At 46.2% G+C, this 24,732-nt stretch overlaps 1 protein-coding gene across 1 annotated transcript in view; it reads right to left on the reverse strand.

The window, feature by feature from the left end:
- Positions 1-21,963: 21,963 nt before the first annotated feature.
- Ndfip1 (Nedd4 family interacting protein 1) overlaps positions 21,964-24,732 on the reverse strand; it is a 44,817-nt gene continuing 42,048 nt past the window's right edge. The window contains exon 8 of the mRNA XM_085699940.2: positions 21,964-22,897. The gene's annotated coding sequence lies outside the window, so the exon portion shown is untranslated. The remainder of the gene's footprint in view (positions 22,898-24,732) is intronic.

The raw sequence follows: 24,732 nt of genomic DNA on the forward strand, positions 1-24,732 counted from the left end.
TAGCCTCTTGCAGAATGGAGAAAGGGGTTCTGGGAAGAGTCAGAACGGACAGAACTCTGACCCTCAGGCCCTAAGCAGGCAGGCACACATTCTGAGCACTTTCTAAAAGTGAAGCTCTTTGGAGGTCAGCATTGTTACCCACTCTTAAGATTAGAGAAACAGATCAGAAGGGGTAAGTTCCTGGCCGAGGGTAGCTCAGCTGATGGATGGGAGCTTTTAGACAATGCTCAGTGAAGGCAGAACTTGAGTTAACCAGTCCTTGAAAGTGGAATTTTTCTGCTTTGTGTCTTTAAAGGTCTTTGGAGCTATAATCTTCAAAATATCTGTCCCTCAACCTGGCCACGGGATTCAAGGCTAACCGGTCAGTTTAAAAGGACTGGTCACCATTGACCATAAATTTTGAATCCTGTAAGACTCGTTGGGAGCCAGAAACCAAACCACATTTCTGGCTTAAAAATGAAAAAAGCTAAGACAGAGGCACTCACTAGAGGTGACATCCTAGCTGCAGGCTGGGGTCACCACAGCTTCTCAGCTGCTGCACCATGGAGTTCTCTCCCTCTCACTGACCACAGAAGCCTGCTGTTCAGTTTAGGAGCTCCAGGATTAGGCTGGGAGATACTGGATGTGTGGGATACAGAGAGAGTCCTCAGACACCCCTCCCCCTTCCCTGAGTGGGACTTGAAGACCCATCATATGGTGGTCCTGTTCCCTTCTTGTCCTTCATGCGCTCAAATCACATTGAACTGTGTTCTCCTAAAATTCCTAAACTGTAGCCATTTGGTGTGACTGCATTTGGTGACAGTGCCTGTGAGGAGGTGACAGGTTTAAGGGTGAACACAATGAATGACACCTTTAGAAAAAGAGGAAGTTCTCTCTTGGCCAGGCAAAGGCCGGCCATTGACAAGCAAGAAGGGAAGTCCTCACCAGGAACCAGCCGAACACCTTGAACTTCCCAGCTTCCTGAGCTGTGAGAAAATTACTTGTGTTGCTTAAGCCACGCTGGCCAGGTATGTTGCAACCGCCCGACCTGGTAATAAAACAGCGCAGCGCGGTCTAAAAAGTTGGAAGAAACACTTTCCCACGCGAACCTGCTTGTGTTTCTGGCTATCTGCACTTGCAGGCACCGAGGAGACCGGAGGCAGGTTCTCCGGGCAGACTGCAGGGGTCTTCGCTGCTGAAAGAAGGGTGAATCTGTTTGTCGTCCCCCTTCAGGAGTGGCAGGGCTTTCTTTTGCAAACAACCTCTACCTTTGTCCCCATGCCCAAGTCTAGTCTAGGAGGGAAAGACAAGAAAACGCTGGCTGAGGGGGCAGAGGCAGAGGCGGGGAACGCTGCTCCCCTTGTCGCTGTCCCAGAGCTAGCACGGGCCCGGCGGGAGTCGCTTTCCAACACGTCCCAACATGTGTTTCCAGTAACGCGGTTTGTGGCCGCTTTCTTGTTCTTATCGCTCCTCCCGTGACCTTTGCTGGTTACAGACTTACTGACTGGAGCCAGGTGGATTTGTTTGATTTCTGTTGATGGTTATTAGGAAGAGGAAGTGCCAGAAGGGATTACCTCAAGTTTAAACCTATTTCCAGCAGAGTCCCGGGGCCTTTAATTACACATCTTGGGTCTGTTTGGTAAAGAAGTGGTCAAAGATGTGCTTTTTATCTCCCTCGGGATCTCCTGCGACTGGCAGCATTCCACGTGTGCCTGGCGTGCCTGCGGACTCCAGCCGGGCTGGCAGGGAGGAGGGGAAGCGAGTGGTGTTCTGAGCTGCTGGGGAGTCTTTTTAAAAGCAGGGCAGGGCTGGGGAGTCCTTGGACAGATCACGACATTTTGGGGTGGAAACAGTAGAAGATTAGAAAGTGTACCCGAGAACTGGGAATTTTGTTCGGAGGAGTGGGGCTAGATTACGGTGGGGGGCGGGGGCGGGGGCGGAGGGGTATGGATGGGGAGGGTAAGAAAACTGGTCAGTTTCTGCTGAACCTCAAGTATAACCGCGAGCCAGGCCCGAAAGCAAACCTCCCCCTTGTTAATCGTTTCTCATTTGTAGATTTACTTCCTACCTTAGCAGGAAGTAAGTGGGTACGGACCAGGAGTAACCTAGTTGTGGAACAGACAAATGGCATCCTCTGGGTCCGCTATCAATGTGCCTGGCCAGAGAGATTTGATTAGCAGCTGGTCCTCAGAAAACCCCGCCCAGTCTGACTTCTCCAGGCCCCGAAGGGCCCATTCCCCATAGGCTGCTGCTTTTATCCAACTTACCACATAAAGTAAAGGCCCGAACCCCAAAAGTTTGACATGTAAATGCAACTTCTTGAGGGTGGTGACTCGTAATCGCTGTTAACATCTTGATGAGGAATGTGACCCACAGACTCGTGGGTTTGACATCTGGTCCCCAGCTGAGGGTCTCTTCCAGAAGGTTGTTCACCCTCGAGAACTGTATTCTAACTAGCTGCATGGGATGCAGGGAGCAGGTCTTGAGAGTGACATCATCTTCAGGTTCAGGCCTGAGAGCTACACTTCTTGATCCTCCAAATCTTGAGAAACTGCCATGTCAGGCCCCTGGCTGCCTATGCCGAAGCCTTCTCTGACCCAGGACTCTCACTGTGAGCCAAAATCCGTTTTTCCTCCTCTAAGTTGCTTCCTTTGATTATTCTGTCACAGTGAGGAGAAAGGCATGGAGGGGTGGGCTTTGCATATTTTGGAACAGCGAAGGCAGGGAATTAGGAATTATTCTCTCCCTGTTTGTATTAAAGACAGCTGGGCAGGTTAAATGGGCATACAATTTCCGATAACAGGACTCTAGAGTTCCCTTTAGTTTTTGCCTAAGTGGGGCAGGATTTAGTTAGCAAGGAATACAGGGTAAGAATGGAAATGGGAACAAGGGAAATTTAGCCCGAGGTTCCTTTCATCCTAGGTGGGGACCCCTTTGTGTCCGCATTCCACCCCCAGCAAGACTACTCTCCATACTCCCCAACCCCTAGGATCCAGTGATGTCCCTGGGCTAGAACACATAGCTAAAGCACCAAGGGGAGTCTTGCTTGTTCCTTCTTTTGTCCCATTGCCTCATTAGAGTAATGTAAGCAGGTTGTGAAAGACACAGGCAGTCCCCCTCTGAAGAGGTGCCTCTGTGAGGTCAACCCAGTCACTGGTGAGGCTCTGGGCATCACCACCACATCCCTAACCCACTTCTGAGAAGCAAGGGGTACTACCTGGGGTGGGTGATGTGAAGATGATTTCAATTTGCCCTCATCTATATAGACACAGGGCCTTTTTGTTGTTTGTTTGTTTGTTGTTTTGAGACAGGGTTTCTCTGTGTAGCCCTGGCTGTATTGGAACTCTCTCTATAGACAAGGATAGCCTCAAACCCACAGAGATCTGCCTGCCTCTGCTTCCTGAGTGCTGGGACTAAAGACATGGACCACCACTGTCCATGTACCGCCAGTACTCTGCTAGACGCGTGGCCTTTAAGTATCACACCATATTTCTCCAAGGCTAATACCAGCATGCTGGAGAGCTGAGGCTGTCCTCACAGGGTAATACCAACTTGATAATGGCATGCTAGATGAGGTTTTTATGGCATGACACTAACACATGTTTGTGTGCTAAAGGATGCTCTCATTTTAAAGCTTTAGCACACCAGTGGCTAGTTCATGGATATTATTTAGGACGAGACTGAGTAACAACCAATCTAATTAGATAATTTAAATAATAAGCTAATGGTGTAATGACATACAAGCAGCACAGAATTCAGGAAAGAGGAATTTTCCCCGCTGTGTGCCAGCTAGGTAATTTACCCAGTGCGCATGAAAACACAGAGGTCTAGAGATGGCCTCACAAGAGCTGTGAGTTTAGAGCATCCAGGTTCAGAGCTGGCTGTGGTAGCTCAGGCCTGTAATCTCAGCACCAAGGACACTTCAGCAAGAGGATCAAGAGTTTGAGGCTAGACCAGCAAGACCCTGCCTCAAACCAAACCAGACTAAACCAAGCCAAACCAAATGAAATGTGCCAGAAAAGGTCCAAATCCTAGATGTATTATTTTCTTTGCTCTGTGACAGAGGGCAAACCATCTCTCTGTGTCTTTCTGTGCAAAGGCTCATGTACCCTAGGCTAGCCTCAAACTCTCTCCATAGCTGAAGCTGACCTTGAACTCCAATCCTCTTGTCTCTGCCTCCCAAGTGATGAAGGAGGGTTATCTGTCTATTGTGTTATTTTCATTGGTCAATAAAGAGACTGCCTTGGCCCCTTGATAGGACAGAAAATTAGGTAGGTGGAGAAAACGGAACAGAATGCTGGGAAGAGGGCTATGAGGCAGACGCCATGGAGCCAGCCACCAGGTCAGACATGCTGAATCTTTTCCGGTAAGCCACCACCTCGTGGTGCTACACAGATTATTAGAAATGGGTTAATATGAAGATATGAGAGTTAGTCAGTAACTAACTCTCTAGAGATAATGGGCCAGGCAGTGCTTAAATGAATACAATTTGTGTGTTGTTATTTCTGGGACTAAGCTAGCCGTGCAGGAGCCGGGTGAGGTGAAAAGCAGGCCTGCCCGCAGCCCCTCACTACACCCAAGTGCGGGGCTCTCATATCAGTCACAACTCGTTAAGCTTCAGCTTCTTCATCTGTAAGATAGACTTTAAAATCCTACCCCAGAAGCTCCGATAGCTCATCAGATAGCTCCGATGATTAGATAATACTTATAAGGCTATTAGCAGCAGGTGCAGGTAGTAAGGAAGGGCTTGGAAAGTAGGAGTGGTTGCAGCCTTCGGTTTTAGCCAAGAGGTTGAAGACAGGGGCCTGAGAGATGGCTCAGTGGTGAAGGGCACTCGTTCTTCAGGAGGACAGGAGTTCAGTTCCCAGCACCACAACCATCTTAGCTTCACAACCATCTGTAACTCCACTTCTAGGGGATCTGATGCCCTGCTCTGACTGCTGCAGACACCAGGCCTGCACAGGGTGCGCTTACATGCAGGCACATGGAAAAAAATAAAGCGAAAAAACTTTCAAATAAATGCAAAGGACACTTTTCTAAGAACGTTTTTATTCTAAAATTGATTGTGTGTGTGTATGCGTGTGCGCGTGTGTCTGTGCGCACACCTGTGGTGTGTGTGCCCCAGTGGGCAGGGTGGATGGACATACGGAAGTCAGAGGACTGTTCCTGGGAGTTGCTTCTTTCTTCCCATCAGCGGTCCCATGTATTGGTCTCAGATCCTCAGGTTTGGCAGCAGGTACCGTTTCCTGCCGAGCCACCTCGCTAGTGTGGCTTTTTCTTTTGTTTTATTGTCTGTTTCGCTTTTTCAGGACAGGCTCTCACTATACAGCCCAAGCGGGCCTCAAACTCACAGGGAACCTCCTGCCTCTGCTTCTTGAGGGGTTGGGCTTACGGGCCTGTGACTCCAGGCCTGAATTCATAGGACTCATTGCTAAATTCTAAATTTCTAAATGCTGTTATCCTCCTCTCTCCCCTGAGATAACTGCCCTGGAAGATATAGCCCATACTGTCCAGGACCATCTTTGCTCAAGAACTGTTCCTGGAAATACACACTGAGACATCGTCAAGTGTTTCCTGTCTCTGAGAGCTCACAAACCTCCGGCCCTGGTTAGTGCCCTCTAACCTCTTCTAGGCTACTACAGACCTGGTGGTGAGCAAGGACCATCTCTCCTAAGGCTTGGAGTCACCTTGCTTCTTGGTGCACTCCTGATCAGACTCCAGTTGACCCTGGGGGCCTCATACCATGCAGGCCAGCCACCTTTAGTCTCCACATGAGTAGAAGGACTGTTGCGTGTGCTCTATGTCAGTACGTACAGCCTGCCCACACACTAAAGGGGTTGGTAAATTCAGGTGATTGTGAGTCTACAGGGAATGGCTTGGTCTGGGTGGGCTGCTGATAGGGTGGGCTTGGGTTTCTGCCATTTCTGTTTAAACACTGAGAGAACCTTGGGCAAGCAAAAAAATCCTTTTGCGTTCCGAGCATCCACAGCTGCTATCTGAGGTTCAATCTGGACGTACCGGCTCACCAGGGTGAAATCGTGGTGAGAGAAAGGCGAGGCTTCCTACATCTTATCGGACAAATTTATACTGGGAAGACTAAGCTCTCTTTAGCCCTGGAGGCTCCACCCTACCACTTCACAGATTCTCAACAATCAAGAGTTAGAAAAAAGTTTTCTAGAACATTCTCTACAGATCATTCAAACAGGACATGTGGCCAGCTCAAACCATGGCTTTTCTAGATCACCCTGGAAAGGGAGGCTTCTCTCAGCTCACAGGAGGAATGTGTGTGTGTGTGTGTGTGTGTGTGTGTGCGCGTGTGTAGCGGGGTGTCCTTCAGGACCTAGTAAGTTTACCTGCCCTTCCTTCCTGTGTTCCCAATAGGAAGTCAAGATCGAGCCTAGAAACACTCCTTCAGAAACAGAATATCTCAGACAGGGTGTGTGTGTGTGTGTGTGTGTGTGTGTGTGTGTGTGTGTGTGTGTGTAGGGGGGTGTCCTTCAGGACCTAGTAAGTTTACCTGCGCTTCCTTCCTGTGTTCCCAATAGGAAGTCAAGATCGAGCCTAGAAACACTCCTTCAGAAACAGAATATCTCAGACGGTGTGTGTGTGTGTGTGTGTGTGTGTGTGTGTGTGTGTGTGTGTTCGTTCCCCCTATGACCATTGAGTTCTTACAGCTCTGTAAGCGATGTGTCCCTGTGTGCATGTGAATCTTTCTTCAGTACCACTGTGGGCTAGAGTTTGATTCTGCCACCCTGGGCATTCTGGGCTTCCTGGGCCCCTGCTGGTTAGAGCCACAGCTGCAGTCTCACCAGGCCCAGGCTATTCCCAACAAGCTCCCAGTCTCACCAGGCCCAGGCTATTCCCAACAAGCTCCCAGTCTCACCAGGCCCAGGCTATTCCCAACAAGCTCCCAGTCTCACCAGGCCCAGGCTATTCCCAACAAGCTCCCAGTCTCACCAGGCCCAGGCTATTCCCAACAAGCTCCCAGTCTCACCAGGCCCAGGCTATTCCCAACAAGCTCCCAGTCTCACCAGGCCCAGGCTATTCCCAACAAGCTCCCAGTCTCACCAGGTCCAGGCCTGGTTCAAGTCAGGAAGCACAGGACCCGGTCACTGGTGAAACTGCGGGAAGATGTGAAACAGAGCAAGTGGTGTGGATTGGTGCCTTTGCTTCTGCTGTAGCTCGCCACTTAAATGTTGACTTCAAAAATAATGTTCAAGGGGGCTGGAGAGATGGCTCAGTGGTTAAGAGCATTGCCTGCTCTTCCAAAGGTCCTGAGTTCAATTCCCAGCAACCATATGGTGGCTCACAACCATGAAATGAGATCTGGTGCCCTCTTCTGGTCTGCAGCACACAGACAGAATATTGTATACATAATAAATAAATAAATAAACAAAAAATAATAATGTTCAAGCCGGGAGTGGTTGCAGCGCACAATGCCTGTCTGTGCTCTATGCGCTACCATACAGTTCGCGAGCTTTGGGCAAGGGCCTGGAGGTTGAAACATACAAAGACACAGACAGACAGACAGACAGACAGACAGACAGACAGAGAAACAGAGACACGGACCCCTAGTCACTGGTAAGAAGCCCTCTATTCAATAGCACCACGGAGGCTTATATACCCAACAGTCAGGTGGGCCAACAGGTGAAAACCTTATCCTCTCTCTGATCCTCAAGGGCAAGGCAACACGTGCTCGTGAAGCAGAGCTGGTAAACAACTTTGACACAGCTTTTAGTAACTCAAATCAGAAGGAAAGTAAAGATCCCTAGCAGAGAAGAGCAGCTGGAGGCCAGGACTCCAAATGGTCCCAACAAGTGGTGCCACACACCTTTAATCCCAGCACTCGGGAGACAAAGGTACCTCTCTATGTGTTCGAGGTCAGCCTGATTTACAGACTGAGTTCCAGGACAGCCAGAGCTACACACAGAGACACCCTATCTTGAAGGGGGAGAAAAGTTCAACTTGGAGACTAATAACTGCCCTGAGTGCTCTAAATGCAAATGAATTTGCCCCTGTAAACATCTCGGTATATCCGAGCCATTTCAGCTCTGATGTGAAGACTGGAGTGTTCGCAGAGGTCTGAAGACTGTTCTTCACAGGAAGATTCTTCCTGAATACCAGAGCAGGAGTATCATTTTGAGACATTAAAAAAATCATTAATAAAGTGCTTGCTTGCAGGCATGAGCTCCGAGTTTGCACCACAAAGCCCAAGTAAATGATGGCAGCCGCTAGGAACTACAAGCTCGGAACTACGATGCTGGGGAGGAAGGGACATCAGATTTCTGGGGCCTGCTGACTACCCAGGCCAGCCTATTTGGTGAGCTCCAGGTTAGTGAGAAACACTCTCTCAAAACAAACACCTAGACCAGGATGCTGGACGGCTCTGCAAAGGACATTTGCGACCTGAAGATGCAAGTCTGAGAATGTGGAGTTCAATGCCTGGGACCCACATAAAGGTGGAAGGGGAGAAACAGCTCTACAGATTTGCTCTCTGATCTCCATACATGGGCTGTGACGTGCAACACCCCATACATCTATCATACACACACACACACACACACACAAATACACATCACACACACACCTCATATACATTCAGCCATACAATGATAACAACAAATTTTAAAAAAGAAAAAAAGAAAAGCATAGCACCTGAGGAGTGACCCAGACAGGGCTGGCAGTGCAGTGCAGCGGTGGAGCACTTGCTCCGGGTCCTGGGTTTGAGCACTGAGATGCCTAAAGGAAAGAAGGCCCAGGAAGAACCAAACAGAGAGCCGGGCAGTGGTGGCGCACACCTTTAATCCCAGCACTCGGGAGGCAGAGACAGGCGATCTCTGTGAGATCGAGGCCAGCCTGGTGTACAAGAGCTAGTTCCAGGACAGGCTCCAGAGCTACAGAGAAACCCTGTCTCGAAACAAACAAACAAAAAAACCGGAGTGCTGAGAACATAGTAAATAATAAAAGCCACCTGTTACCATGGCAAGCATCTGTGACAGTCATTACATATTTACCGAGGGTTTAAAGCTTCACATTTGGTGTGAATTGGTGTGAATTTCTCATCCCCAGAAAAACTGGGTCTCTTGTACACTGTAAGGTTGAGGACCTGAACCTAACCAAGATCATCTATGACCAGTCTTGTCATGTAATACAAACGGCTTAAGGGATATTGCAGTTTCTGCCTCCAGAACTCAGCAGATGAGTGCTTATCAAATTTATAGTGTTTTGATGGGATTAAGTGTTAAAAATTATTTGTTGGGGGAGCACGGCTTTGCTTGCTCGGTGGTAAAGAATGCAAAATAATCCCTTTTCTAGTACTCGTCAAGGATCAAGTGAACGTGCACATTAGTTCCGACACAAATGCTCGACGTGGTCCCTAGGAAAGCCGCGTGCCGCATGCTCTCGTGCGGGCTGCGGGAACGTGGGAGGGAAGGAATGGCTTGATTAATCAGGGGCAGCCTAATGACAACCTTCAGGACTGCAGGGATGAGAAGAGGGTGGGGGTGGGACATGAAACTGTGGTCCTGAGAAGAAAATGAATGGCCTAGGTTAGAATGACGGGTCCGACTTTCAGGGTCCTGTCTCTGGATTGGATGCTGGAAAGGGCAGCACTATGGACAAGGCACCTTAACCTTCTTAATTTTTTTTTTTTGTCTTGTGTCTCCTCCCTCCGCCCCCCCCCCCCCCCCCCCCCGCCGCCACGTGGTTTCTCTGTTAGGCCTTGGCTGTTCCGGAGCGAGCTCCCATAGAGCAGGCTGGCCTCGAATTCACAGAGGTCCGCTTGCCTCTACCTCCCAAGTGCTGGGATCAAAGGCGTGTGCCGTCACTGCCTGGCTATTACTTTATCTTCTTATTTTTAAGTTTTCTTTCCCCAAATATGTGTCTGTGTGTGAATATATGCATGTATGTGCAGAAGCCCATGGAGGCCAGAGAAGATGCCCCTGGATCCCCTGGAGCTGGAGTCACGGGATGTGAGCCATATGACAAGGGTGCTGGAAACTGAACTGTGGTCCTCTGCAAGACCAGCAAATGCTCTTAATTGCTGAGCCATTTCTCCAACTACTATGTAAATTATCTTTATTTAGAACTAAAAACAGCCCTGGGTTGAGGATGGAGCTCAGTTGGTTCAGCACACAAAGTCCCGGGTTCAATGCCCAGGATCTCATAAACCCAGTGTGGTATTACGTGCCTTGATCTGAGAGCTGAAGTGGAGGCAGGAGAATCAGAATTTCAGTTATCCTCTGCTATACTGTGAATCTGAAGCCAGACGGGGCTGCAGGAGACCCTGTCTCAAAAGAAAAATAACTAAATAAAAACAGCCCAAGAGGAAATATGTTCACACATAGACAGGAACACCAAAGACAGGAACCCACAGACAGGAACACCAAAGCGCAGGCAGGGTGAGCAAATGAGCCGGCAGGGGCGGCGAGGTCGAGCCCTAGGCCAACAACTTCCTTCTGCAGCTGGTTTGAAGGCCTAGGCCCACAGTCCCAGCTGTTTCCCTCTGCATCCTTCTAGGTCCCCTCCGGGGCAGCCTTTTCAGTGAACGGCCACCTGTCCCTCTTCTGAAGCATTTGGCTTTCTGAAGAACTTCTAGACAAAAAATAAACAAATGAGCAGATGATGGCCACAGCTTGGGAGGAGGAAACACTTCCAGCACCACTCAGAGTCTTCCTTACTTTTCTGTTGCTGCCATAAAGAATCCTGACTAAAGCCACCTTAGGGTTTATTTGAGCTCACAGTCCAAGGTATGGTTAGTCCACCATAGCCGGGAAAGTTGATGCATCAGTCAGAGTGAGAAGAGCACCAGAAACGCCTCTGCTCAGCTCACCTTCTCCCTTTTATAGAGTCCTGGACTGTGCCCTAGGGAATGGGGCTGCCCACAGTGGAGGAATCTTCCATCTCATTAGCTTCATCAATGTATCTCCCCACCACACACACACACACACACACACACACACACACACACACAAACACACAGGCATCTCCAGAGATCATTTTCCATCTGATCTTATCAACAGCTGGGATTAACCATTGTGCCAAGTAAGGCAGAGGAACTTTGTGTTAATTGTAAACACTGATGTTTGTTGGGTTGGAGGTACAGCTCCTGAGAATACCCGTCCAGTGACAGGCAAGGCTCTGAGGCTGATTTCCAGTGTCACAAACCCACACTAGCACAGAGGTAGTATTTATCAAATAGAGACTCAAACCATGCTACAAGAAACCATGTACAGCCAGGCCTGGTGGTTTATGCTTGTAATTTCAGCACCAAGGAGCTGAAGCAGGAAGATTACTCAGTTTGAGCCATGACTTGGGCAACCGAGTAAGTTGAAAAGGCTTGGGATATACAGTGTGAGATGCTGTTTTAAGCAAGCAAATGGTTTTTAGTTCACTGTATATAAAATAGTTCTTAATCACTGTATAAACAATATGAATTTAAGGAATATGGAAATGAATTTTTTTAAAAAAGAATCTCTGCCAGTTGAGGTGATGCTTGTCTTTAATTCCAGTACTTGACAGACAGAGATGGGAGGATCTCTGTGAGTTTGAGGCCAGCCTAATCTACAAACAAGCAAGGTCAGTCAGGGTTGCTTTGTCTCAGAGCAACGGCAACAAAGCCAAGGTGCATTTGTGCATAACACATAGAAAATGGTTTTTGTTTGGTTTTGGTTTTCTGAGACAGAGTTTCTCTGTGTGTACCTTTGGCTGTCCTAGAACTCACTCTGTAGACCAGGCTGGCCTCGAACTCATAAATCTGCCTGCCTCTGCCTCCTCAGTGCTGGAATTAAAAGGGTGTGCCTCTACCACCTGAGTTGCAATTTTGTAAAAAGTAGAACTTGGGGTTCATGAGTTAAGAGCACTTACTATTCTTGCAGAGAACCCAGGTTCCATTCCTAGCACCCATATAGTGGCTTACAACTAGGAACTCCAATTCCAGGGGCTCTGACACCCTCTCCTGGCCTAGACAGGTACTGCGTGAAAACAGTACACTTACATACATGAGATAAAACACTCTGATGCAATATATGTGTGTGTGTGTGTATGTAAATATATACACACTCTCCTACAAGAGCTGGTTAGTTCCAAGCAGCTCACAACCACCTGTAACTCAAGCTTCAGAGGATTTTCTGGCCGCCATGGGCACCTATACTCACATGACAAACACACATTTGGGGACACACACACACACACACACATACATCTTTTAAGAAAAAACAAAACAATATAGAACTTGGTCACTGCTAACCCAAGGGATTACCCAGCTCTCATTCGTGCTGTTTCTGAGGGGATAAAAAGTCATACGTGGAGAGGAAGCTTCAGGGACTTGGAATTTGACAATGTCGGCAACATTTCTTGGCTTCTTTTCAGCTCTCTGATGTCACCCAAGAAGTGCTCCGGAGAGCAGGCTTGGATAAACTTATGACCTCTGTCTGGCCCTGGATCCTAAAACTTTTATGGGAAGGCCACTAATAAACTAAGTGTGTAAATGCTCCGCCATCCAGTTAAGAGGCAATGGCTACCGGTGCTCACACTACGCATTTTCTGCAAACACTTATTTACCTTTCCTTCTAGTAAAGTACACTCGCTGATACGTAAAAGGTAGTAAAAATACCCACAGCCTGCTCTTAAACTTGGTGTTTTTACCGACAAGTTTTAATATACTGTTTTTGGATGGGTCGGGCATGACTTGAAGACACGACTGAGATTAGCACCCAGGCCCAAGCTCCGTCATCTGTCCAAGTGCAGCGTCCATCCTGAGGGCTTCAGTGTCTGCATCTCAAAGATCAGACCGCCTGTTAAAACGGCCAATGTGCTTCTAGCAACGAGCCAGTCACTTGTGTAAAAATGCCACCATAAAACACATTAGACTTTTGGGGGTTTTTTGTTTTGTTTATTTAACTTTAAACTGCAGTCTGGCGAATTTAATTAATCACATTCTCACAAAAGTCCTGCTGGGGCAGCGAAAGAGAATCTTTGAGTAGGGATCCAGTCACTTCTTGAGACAGCCACATGTGTAAAGGAAAACGATCCAAGAAAAGAACTTTTTAAAAATCCTTAGTCTTTAACTTACGCTGACTTCCTTTTACAGAGGTCAGGGAGCTCGTGTGATCGGCTGGCAGTGTACACAGCAGGTCTGGGCGACCACAGCGGGACAAAAACGGTGTTCACCTGCACCTCCTCCCCACCCTCAGTCCTTTCCTTTCTCACAGCCCGCATCAGGCTTTCCGAGGTTACCCTCCTTGCCAGGATCTCTCATCTACTCTCCCCGTAGTGGAAATAGTCAATGAGAACATCAGAATGGCCCATCAGTAAAATCCTTCCAGAGTCAACAAACATTTGAAAATAGCTTAGGATCTAGACAGCGATTTTGTTTCCTGATGTAAGAATTCTGGATAAGGGGGCTGGAGAGATGGCTCAGAGGTTAAGAGCACTGACTGCTTTTCCAGAGGTCCTGAGTTCAATTCCCAGCAACCACATGGTGGCTCACAGCCATCTGTAATGAGATCTGGTGCCCTCTTCTGGCCTGCAGTCATACATGGAAGCTGAACACTGTGTACATAATAAATAAATCTTTAAAAAAAAATTAAAAAAAAAAAGAATTCTGGATAAAGGCGAGAATGGTTCAGCAGGTAAAGGTGCTTCTCCTGAAAACATAATGACCTGAGTTTAGTCTCTGGATCCTAAGACAAAGATCCCAAGTCCTCTGGCCTCCACCTATGCACCCATGCTCACACATACACTTCTCACACAGAAGCAAATACAGAATCCGGGGCAGTCCAAACCTTTCTGGTGCTTTCACGTTGAGGTAGCAGTGGGAATAAGCTGACCCAAAGAGTTTGCCAGGAGCTCCATTCATTCGCTCCTTTCCCTCGTGCAAGATGACCTAGGATAACACTCAGGGAAGGTGCCATCAAAGAAAGCGCAGGCTGAGGGCAGCAGGCAGGGCATCTGTTGGACGTACTGTCACCACCATGGGTCCTTCCACATCTCCGGAATGCTGAGGTCTCGCAGAGGCTTCTGAGTCCTTACCCTTGAACCATTCTGAACAGAGAAGGATCTACCACGATTTTGTTTTTATTTATTACGCCTATTTTGTGTTCTCCTGTGTGTACATGTGCAAATAAAGTGGGATGCTTCCTCGAAGGAGGCTGGTGACGAGAGCGGATGCACTGCCAGGCTGGCTGCGGTAACTAGAACTCTCTACTTGGCTCTGGGAATCTGTTGCACATAGAGGAGGTGATTCTTAGTAGGGACACAAATGCAACACCACTGCGAACTACAAGGCTTCATTCAGGCCAGGCTGAGACAGGGTCTCTCTGTGTACATAGCTCTGGCTGTACTCTAACTCAGAGAGATCCACCAAGGCATCTTTTTCTTCTCTCTCTCTCTCTCTCTCTCTCTCTCTCTCTCTCAGATTTATTTATTATGTGTACAGCATTCCTTCCATGTGTGCCCACATGCCAGAAGGGGGCGCCATGTCTCATTATAGATGGCTGTGAGCTGCCATGTGGTTGCTGGGAATTGAACTCAGGACCTCTGGAAGAGCAATCAGTGCTCTTAACCTCTAACCCATCTCTCCAGCCCCCTCTTTCTCTTTCTTTCCTTCTTTCCTTCCTTCTTTCCTTCCCTTCTTTGTGCACATGATACTGGGATTTATTTTTTTTTAAAATATTTATTTATTATGTATACAATATTCTGTCTACATGTATGCCTGCAGGCTAAAAGACGGCACCAGACCTCATTACAGATGGTTGTGAGCCACCATGTGGTTGCTGGGAATTGAACTCAGGACCTTTGGAAGAGCAGGCAATGCTCTTAACTGCTGAGCCATGTCTCCAGCCCCCATACTGGGATTTATTTTGGGAAAAAAAAAAACTTCTTATACAATATATTCTGATCAGTTTTCCCTCCCCCAAGTCCTTCCAGAACCTCCTCCCCAAACTCTACACCCTTCTTTCTCTTTCTTTATAAGATCAACAGGCAAACAAAAACCAAACAAATAAACAAATAAAAACCCAGAACAAATAAAAAATATGAAACACATATTGTTGTGATCTAGCTGCCCTCATTCCCCCTGACCAACAGCAGAACTTCCTTGTGGTCTGTAATTGACAAGGATGTTTGTGTTCTTTCTGACCCATGGGTCTCCACAGAAGCAGTAGAAGTATAAAAGGTTGCTGGGCAAAATAAAAGCTTGCTGTTCTTCCACCTGAAAAGAAGCCTCCCTATCTCAATCCCGGCACCCGCCCCCCCCCCCCCCCACCAGTCTCGGCAAATCCAGGCTGCGCTCGCTGCGGCAACATACACACATGGAAATATACACAGAGGCAAACACACATAAACACCCCAAACCAAACCCACAAAAAAACAAAAACCGGAAACCATAATATACAAGCAAAAGACTAGTAAAAAAAAAAAATTAAGAGGCAGTATGGGACAGACAGTCTAAAAACTGCCAATGAGTTAATTCTGTGTTGACCATCTAATGCTGGGCATAGGGCCTAAGTGTGATTAACATACCCAGTGAGACTCCACTGGAGAAAGCTAGTTTTTCCTTGGCAAGCCGATGTTAGTTGGAGAGTGTCTTGATTAGCAAGGCGAGTTCCTGTTAATTTCCCCCTCTCAGCTCTGGGACCCAGTCTGGCTTGAACCTGTGCAAGGCCTCAGTGTGCAAGGCCAGGCAGCACTTCCCTGCCACCCCCCACCCCGAGGCAGGGTTTCTGTTTTGCAGTCCCAGCTCCAGGATGGCCTTGAACTCACAGAAGCACCTGGCACTGCCTCCCAAGTGCTGAGATTTAAGGCCAGCTCCACCACTGTCCAGCACTTCCTAACCAAAATCCAGTATGGATTCTGCTTTTTCTAGTAATGCTGTATGGGGAGTTTTTTTTTTTTTTCATTTTTTGAGACAGGGTTTCTCAGTGTAGCTTTGGTACCTGTCCTGGAACTAACTCTTGTAGACCAGGCTGGCCTCAAGTTGGGCCTCCCAAGTGCTGGGATTAAAATGCCACCACCACCCAGTGAATTTTTTTTTTTAAAAAAAGATTGCATTTAGATTTTGTTCTATTATCTTTTTCCTCCCAGGCGGTATCGTTCTTCAGACCTGGACAGTTAATCTTCACTGCCACCTCACCTGATTTAGAATCCCCTAGGGACATACCTTTGGATGTGTCTATACTGTTTCCAGATCAGGTTCCAGTGCGGGCAGACTTATCCTGAAGGAGGGTGGCAGGCACCCTGGACAGCCTGGGACTCCATACAAAAGGCAAAGGTAGAAAGCAGGGGGGCACTGGCCCTGTTCTCTGCTTCCTGCTCAGTGCCATGGACCCAGCTGCTCCCACCATGCCTTCCCCTCCATGTTGCTCAGACTCTCTTCCTTCTTAAGCCCCTAACCAAAGGAAATCCTTCTTCCCAGTGATAAAATTAACTAATACACCAGACAACTGAAGAAAAACAAGGAACACTGCCTTCTTCCTGAGCCTCCAGGAAATCTTCTCAGATTTCAAGGAAGCCACTCTCCTCAGTTTGGGAATCTGTCAGCGCATGATCACGAACAGATGGGAATATCTTTTCATTTCCCACATAAATGACTGGCTTATGCTCACGGTGCTGAGTGGCGGTCGCCAGGCTTCGTAAATACTAAGCACATGCTCTACCACCAAGTTGCACCCCAACCCATAAGCGATTTTAATTAATTGCTTTTGGAGAAGGATGAACGATACACAAAGCAAGCTCAGTGGTGGGGATGTCCCACAACTCCCATGCCAACCTTCAGCCTCTGAGCATCTGCACAAATGCACGGCTCCCCTTCCTCTTCGCAGTACTCTGCACTCAGGTTTAAGAGATCTGGTTAACAGGACATGCTGTTCTTACTAGAGCTGGGTTCTTAGCACCCATGTCAGGCAGCTCACAACTGCCTGCGACTGCACCTCCATGGGCACCTATACTTGCACACGCATACCTACACAGCAACACACATGTGCACATAATTAAAAAACAGTAAAAAGCGAGGCATGGTAGTACCTGCCTTTAATCCCAGCACTTGGGAAGCAAAGGCAGGTGGACCTCTGAGATTGAGGCAAGTTTTGGGCCAGTCAGAGTAAAGTGGTGAGGCCACCTCAAAAGCCAATAAACAAAAACAAACCTTAATGCTGGGCGGTGGTGGTGCACGCCTTTAATCCCAGCACTCAAGAGGCAGAGGTAGGCGGATCTCTGTGAGATAGAGGCTAGCCTGGTCGACAAGAGCTAGTTCCAAGACTGGCTCCAAAGCTACAGAGAAACCCTGTCTCAAAAAACCAAAAACCAAACCAAAACAAAAAAAATCTTAGAAAAATTTACACTGAAATTACTAGTTTCTTTTTAAAAAACGTGTGTGTGTATGTGTGTGCTGGTACTTGTATGCTATAGGAAACATGATTATCTGGAGGACAGAGAACCTCAGTTCTTACTTTGTTTCTTGAGTCAGGGAATGACAAGCTAATTGGCTCATAGAGCATCGAAGGATGCTCCTGTATCACCCATCTTCCTACAGAACACAGGGGCGGACACTCACTATTGCATTCCACCTAACCTGGGTCCTGAGGTCTTGAACTCAGGCCTTCAAGCTGCACAGCAAGTGCTAAACCCACTGAGCCATCTCTCCAGCCTATCTGACTTTCTGCTGCTGCTGGGGGACGCGGGGGCTGTGCTGAGGATATGCCCAGGTCCCTGTGCCTCCTACACATGGACTCTACACCCCATCCCCACTGCTTTGCCAACTGATGAATTTAGGATTAAACCTCAAAATCAGAAGACAATGCTTTTTGGAATATGAAGAAGTGAAAACAAACAGTCCTTTTAAGTAAGGTTCGGGGTCAAATAAAACTGGAACCTCTGAACTAGAACACTTGCCCTTCAAGCGGCCAACAGTGACAAGGATGCGCGGGGGGATTAAAACACTGTGCAATAGGGCCAAATGTTGTGGTACAAAATTTTATTTTTGTTATTATTTTTTATTTTTATTGAGCTCTACATTTTTCTCTGCTCCCCTCCAACCCTTTCCCAAGGTCCCCATGCTCCCAATTTACTCAGGAGATCTTGTCTTTTTCTACTTCCCAGGTAGATCAGACCTATGTATGTCTCTCTTAGGGTCCTCACTGATGTCTAGGTTCTCTGGGATTGTGATTTGTGGGCTGGTTTTCTTTGCTTTATGTTTAAAAACCAGTTAGGAGTGAGTACATGTGATACTTGTTACCTCACTCAAGATTTTACTGAGACAGGCAACACTATGAGCTCAAGGCCAGCCTGGTGTACATAGCCTGTGTTAAAGGTGAGATCCTGCTTCAAAATATGAAACTCAGTGAGAACATTATGCAGTAGATGGAGTGCTTAAAATCTTACCAACAGGGACAACAGCCTGGGAGAGCAGCTCTTTGACAGTCAGGAGGCTGTAGGTGATAGAAACGGGTATAACAGCCTCTTGCAGGAATGGGTATGAGGTGCGTGTGCTAGGAAATGCCTGTAATCCTGAGAGCCGGAGGCAGGAAGATGCTGTTGAGTTTGAGGCAACCTTAGGCTACACCTTAGGCCACACAGTAAATTCTAGCCAAGCGGGGAAAATTCAACTCTGTCTCAAACAAAAGCAGAGTTAGAGAGTGTTTGCTCCTCAATAAAGAAGACCCAAGTTCAAATCCCAGTAGTTCATAATCACCAGTACCCCAGCTCCAAGAGATCCAATACCTTCTTCTGGCTTCCACAGGCACCTCCACACTGGCACGTTTGCTCATAGGGACACACATACACATATATAAACAAAACCAACCTTTAACAAAGAATGAGAATGGTAAAATATCAGGTTCATAATTATTTCCCTTCAAGCTAAATTTCCTTTTCCCTTTTGAAATTCCTGGTGAGTTTTTCAGAGGGGTTCCCCTAGAGACCTATGACCACCCAGAGCCCTCCGGCAGCTAAGGAGGTCACGTGGGTGACTTCAGTGAGAACTACTGTCCAACAATACATGGGTACACACCCAAACTGATCCTTCAGTCCTGGTCTGGTAAACAAGCCCTGCCAACTCATCTTACCAACTGCAGTAGATGCAGATACTAGATAGCTCCAAAATAGACAAACTAAAACTAAACCACCACCACCAAAACACATCCTAACCATCTATGGAAACACGTTTTACATTTGGTATCTTGTTACACTTTCATTATTCCCCAAGTCATCTTTACTGGAAGGCGAGTATCTTCCAACTACCTGAAGACAGACCAATTGGACACCAGCAGAGGGGACAAATTATTAAGCTATATCTTACCAGCTGTGTTCACTATTTCTTTCTTTTTTTTTTTTTTCCCCAAGACAGGGTTTCTCTGTAGCTTTGGAGCCTGCCCTGGAACTAGCTCTTGAAGACAAGGCTGGCCTGAAACTCACAGAGATCCACCTGCCTCTGCCTCCCAAGTGCTGGGATTAAAGGCGTGTACCACCACCGCCCGGCCACTATTTCTTTTTTTAAAATTTATTTATTTTTATGTACACTGGTGTTATGTATGTCATCAGGTGTATCTGTGTGAGGGTGTCAGAACCTGTGGAACAGGAGTTACAGGCAGTGGGAGCTGGGGTTTGAACCCAGGTGCTCTGGAATAGCAGTTGGTGTTCTTAACCGCTGAGCCATCTCTCCAACCCTGTGTTTACTATTTCTTAATAAGGAAATTTATCAATGCCTTTTACTGCCAAACAATCTAGTGCTTTCCGGAAAAACGAATGACAATTACACAATGCTCTAAGCATAAGCATGCCTACTTCAAATGGCAATTACAGACAGAGAGCTCTGTGGTGTTGATCCAAGCCAATTTATTCTAAACCTTTAGCAAGTTGTGTTTCCTTCCTATCTTCTTCCAAAACAATTTATTAAAATAAAATCTCTAATCTTTTTTTTTTTTTTTTTTTTTTTGGTTTTTCGAGACAGGGTATCTCTGTGGCTTTGAAGCTTGTCCTGGAACTAGCTCTTGTAGACCAGGTTGGCCTCGATTTCACAGAGATCCTCCTGCCTCTGCCTCCCAAGTGCTGGGATGAAAGGCGTGCTCCACCTCTGCCCCAACTCTTTATCTTATTTTACTGTTCTGCATGATAATTTTAATAGTTCTCTGCTGTATTTCTATATTCAGATTGTTTTCATTCAGGAATTAAGACACAAGAGGTCATAAAAATGTCTAACTGGTATAATCTGGTGGCGGGGGACTTCAGAGATATCATCTTTAAACAAGACTACACAGCTGAGCGTGGTAGACGATGCCATGAGGCTTGGGCAGGAGGGACGAGAAGTCAAGAGCAGTCTGGGCTCAACAGGAAGCCCCTCAAACAAAACAAAACAAGAATACACCATAATAACTAATCATCTGGTTGCAACTATTGATGTGTCAATCTAGGCAGGGTGCAGTGATACACATGTGTAATGACAGCACTCAGAAGGCAAAGGCTTGAGGGCTGATACAAGTTCAAGGCCAACCTGGTCAACACTAAATTTCAGGCCAGCTAAAGTTATATTAGTGGGCATCTGTCTCGGAAAAAAAAAAAAAAAAAAACTGACCGGCAGTGGGGCACGCCTTTAATCCCAGTACTCGGGAGGGACAAGCAGGCGGATCTCTGTGAGTTCAAGGCCAGCCTGGTCTACAGAGTGAGTTCCAAGACAGCTAAGGCTGTTACACAGAGAAACCTTGTCTCCAAAAAAACCAATAAACAAAGTAAAATAACACAACATACACACATACATAACAAAGCAATTCCAGGAGGCTCTGATGTTTGTTTGGTTTCAGACAACTTAATGTTTCTATGCATTCTATACTAACACCCTAAAGACTTCCTAGGTTGTTCCCAGGCAGCAGACAAATGAGCACTTTTTTAACTACCATACATGCTAGTGCTGGTTTTACAAGGTAGTTTGAAACCTTATGGCATATTTCTTTATATTTCATCTAAGTAGAATATGGTACAAAAAAAAAAAACCAACCAAATGGCTAATATGACTACCACTTGTCTCTAAATTTAATAGAGTAAATAGCAATAAAGATGTGGAGGAATGAGGACCCTTTCCTGTTCATTCCTTAAGTCATAGGTTGTGTTAACCGGAGGGAGGCGGTCAATGACCCAAACAGGCTTTCTATGGTTGTGGCACCAGAAAGAAGCCGACAGCAAGTTCCACAGCAGCTTCTGCAGGCTCGCCATGCTCCTTCTACTTTGGTCTACTGTCTGTTGTAGGGGCAATGTTCAGATACTTGTAGCAACGTAGAGTGAGACATGAAAGGGGAGACTTCTACTCCAATTTGTGAGTGTACAAACACAAATTGTGTGCAGAAGTGCAATCATAGTGTATTGGCCAGTTTTATGACAGTTTGACCCAAGTTAGAGTTAGGAAGGAACCTCAACTGAGAGAATACCCGCCTCCAGACTGGCTTGTGTGCAAGCCTGTATGTCATGCATTTTCTTGATTGATAATAGGTTCGGGAGGGCCCAGTTCACTGTAGGTGGTGCCATGCCTGGACAGAAGGTCGGGAGCTTTCAGACAGCAAGCCATGAAAGACAAACCAGTAACCAGCACTTTTCCACGGCTTCTGCTCCAGTTCCTTCCTGCAGATCCCTGCCGTGAGTTTTTACCCTGACTTCCCTCAGTGGTAGACAGTGCTGTGGAACTATAAACTGAAATAAACCCTTTCTTCTCCAAGTGGCTTTTTTTTTTTGTTTTGAGACAGGGTTTCTCTGTGTAACCCTGGCTGTCCTGCAACTCAGAGATCTGACTGCCTCTGCCTCCCGAGAGTTGGGATTAAAGGCATGCACCACACCTGGCTTGACTGTGATTTTTTTTTTGCCATAGCAATAAAACCATAATTAAGACACAAAGTTTTAATTTTTAGAATATATTCTGGATTCTTGTGTAAGATTAGAAAATGCAGTCACATTTTAAAGTCAACAACTTTAAACTCCAAAATTAAACACTGATTACAGTAAAAGTTGCTACACAAGAGACATTTATTAATGTTCTATTGTATTTACAGTTTAATATAGCAACCAAAGTGAGCTAGCACTTGGGCAGCAAGCACATCATTCTACAGTTATAACAGTTGTAAAAGCAAGGAGTACAGAATGTTAGGGATCCTCTCAAAAGTTCCAAGCTAATTCTTGGTTCCTGACCCTCTGGGATTCTAACCAGTTTCCAGAATAACATTTAGTATTTAATCTGAATCTGCCTTTGCCCTCTCCATTTTATACAACAACAAATGCCTTTAGAATTCCTTTGTACACAGAACTACTGAATGAAAAGGTAATTTTTGAATAGAGACTATGAAAAATTAATGCTTATGTACCAATTGAGAACATCTTTTTAACACTACAATGACTTTTGCACTATGGTTTTGCTTCCAGGTGTTCACACACAGTACAATTTAACATATTTCTAGATTAATTTGAACAGGAAATATGGATTATGTGCAGAAATGCAGTCATAACCAAAGTTTTGACTTTTGAGAAAACCCCCTTTCAAACAGCCAGCTTTATGCATAGCTTACACTAATCTGTTATTTCAAATCTGCTTTGAGATGGAGAATGAATAAAGCAAGATTGCCCCCTACTGACTACAGGGACATGGCTCATGCTATTTAAAATGACTACAAACAATATATAAGGCATTATTAATAATACATCACAGACTTGATTGCAAGAGCTTTTTCAAACATTAACCACTAATGATTCGATGATTACAGAATTCTGCATTAACTATTAACATTTTACACCTAGGAACAAATAGAGAGAAATGATCTTTTTCAACAGTACTTTATTTTTTAAAGCAGGTGACTGTTCCTCCGCTCTGGTGGTGACTCACTTCCTGCAGGGGCACGCGCTTCTCGAGGGACTTCAGCACTGCAGGAAGGCCTTTGCCAGAAACCATCTGCCAGAGAAGGACACTGAATGATCAATCTCTAGTTGTCACAGAAGACAAGATGCTGAGACATTTGTGGTATATTTCAACATAATTTGAAAATTACTATACATGGACATCATAGTAGCCATTAACAGTCAACTTTTAGTTTTTAACATCAAGCCCCCCCACACTATAAATAACTGACACACCCTCTCTAAAGATTTATTTTATGTGTATGGGTGTTTTGTCTGCATGTCCATCTGTGCACCACATGTGTGCAGTGCTCTGCGGTCAGAAGAGGGCACTGCAGTTAAAGATGGTTTTGACTACCATGTGGGTGCGCTGAGAATTGAACCCTGGTCCTCTGGAAGAGCAGCAAGTGCTCTCAACTGCTGAGCCAACTCTCCAGCCCCAGGATGCTTTCTCTTAAAAAAAAAAAAAAAAGAGCACTCCTGATCTTCTCACTCTTTTCTGTTCTAAAAGAGCACAAAACAGAAGCGGCGGCTCTTCATCCTACAGCTGCTCTCCTTAGGACCATCTCCTAATCCACCTGCTGTTAGCATTCACTTGACGATTCTGTCAGCTCTCACACAGGGAATTCCAGTGAGGATACCCATGATGTCACCCTCTCTGTAAACTGTGGCAAAGTTAAAAAGTGAGCATAGTAAACTCACCTGTCCTAGCCTACAAATAAGCTGCAGAAATTTTCAAACCAATGTGTGTGAGAAGCCTGTTTTTCAGAATATATGCAATTTCTAAGCAACTTTTTAAAAAGTAATATGACACACATGTATATTTTCTTTTATTTTAAAATGTATTTATGGGCTGGAGAGATGGCTCAGAGGTTCAGAGCACTGGCTGCTCTTCCAGAGGTCCTGAGTTCAATTCCCAGCAGCCACACGGTGGCTCACAGCCATTTGTAATGAGATCTGGTGCTCTCTTCTGGCCTGAAGGCATACATGGAGGCAGAATGTTGTATGCATAATAAATAAACAAATCTTAAAAAAAATGTATTTAACTTTATTTTATGTGCATTGGTGTGAAAGTGTCAAATCCCTTGGAATTAGAATTACAAGCAGTTGTGAGCTGCCATGTGGTTGCTGGGAACTGAACCCGGGTCCTCTGAAGAGCAGTCAGTGGCCTTAACCACTGAGCTATCTCTCCAGCACCTGAAATGTATACTTTCAAGATGATGTCTGTGTCTATGTGGGTCCCTGCCCTCCTCTCCTGTGCTAGAACTGAACTCAGGGCCTTGAATGCTAAACAGAGATGTGTCACCGATCACAGTCCCAGCCCTGTACAAATACCCTGGTTTAGTTCTTGGGGAGGTAGTGTGGGGAAACACGTCGAGTAACTCCTCATTGTAGTGCCCAAAGAAAGAGCACCAAGGACACACACACCAATTACTTTAACAAGTATAAGGAACTACTTTTTGGCACCCAATGCTGGGTGACAACGGGATGGGCTTATCTATGATATGAGTCTTTAGTGTCCCCTTTTCCATCTCTCCAGATTGTGGTAAAAACTACACAAAATATTTCTGTTCCTTTTGTTTTGTTTCTCCTTAAACTATATAAACTTAAAATGCGCCAACATGCAAAGAAGATTCAAACAGTCAGGGAAACAACTGCCAACATCTGTCACAACTCCAGATTCATTCCTTTCTGGTAGATCACTGGTATGGATTGATACAAGTGCACCTGCCTTTCACACCCAGAAGACAAAGTGACAGACCACAGCTCACCATCGGCACCAGAGGACTCAGACTGGAAACGTGAGCAGAAACAGAAAGGAAACCCATGGCTACTGCCTGGAGGTCGTTCTAATGGGGCCTAACAAACTCAAGTCATTCCACCTTTATC

The sequence above is a fragment of the Myodes glareolus genome, chromosome 13 (genome assembly GCF_982192425.1).
Source record: "Myodes glareolus chromosome 13, mMyoGla1.1, whole genome shotgun sequence".
Classification (NCBI taxonomy): Eukaryota; Metazoa; Chordata; class Mammalia; order Rodentia; family Cricetidae; genus Myodes; species Myodes glareolus.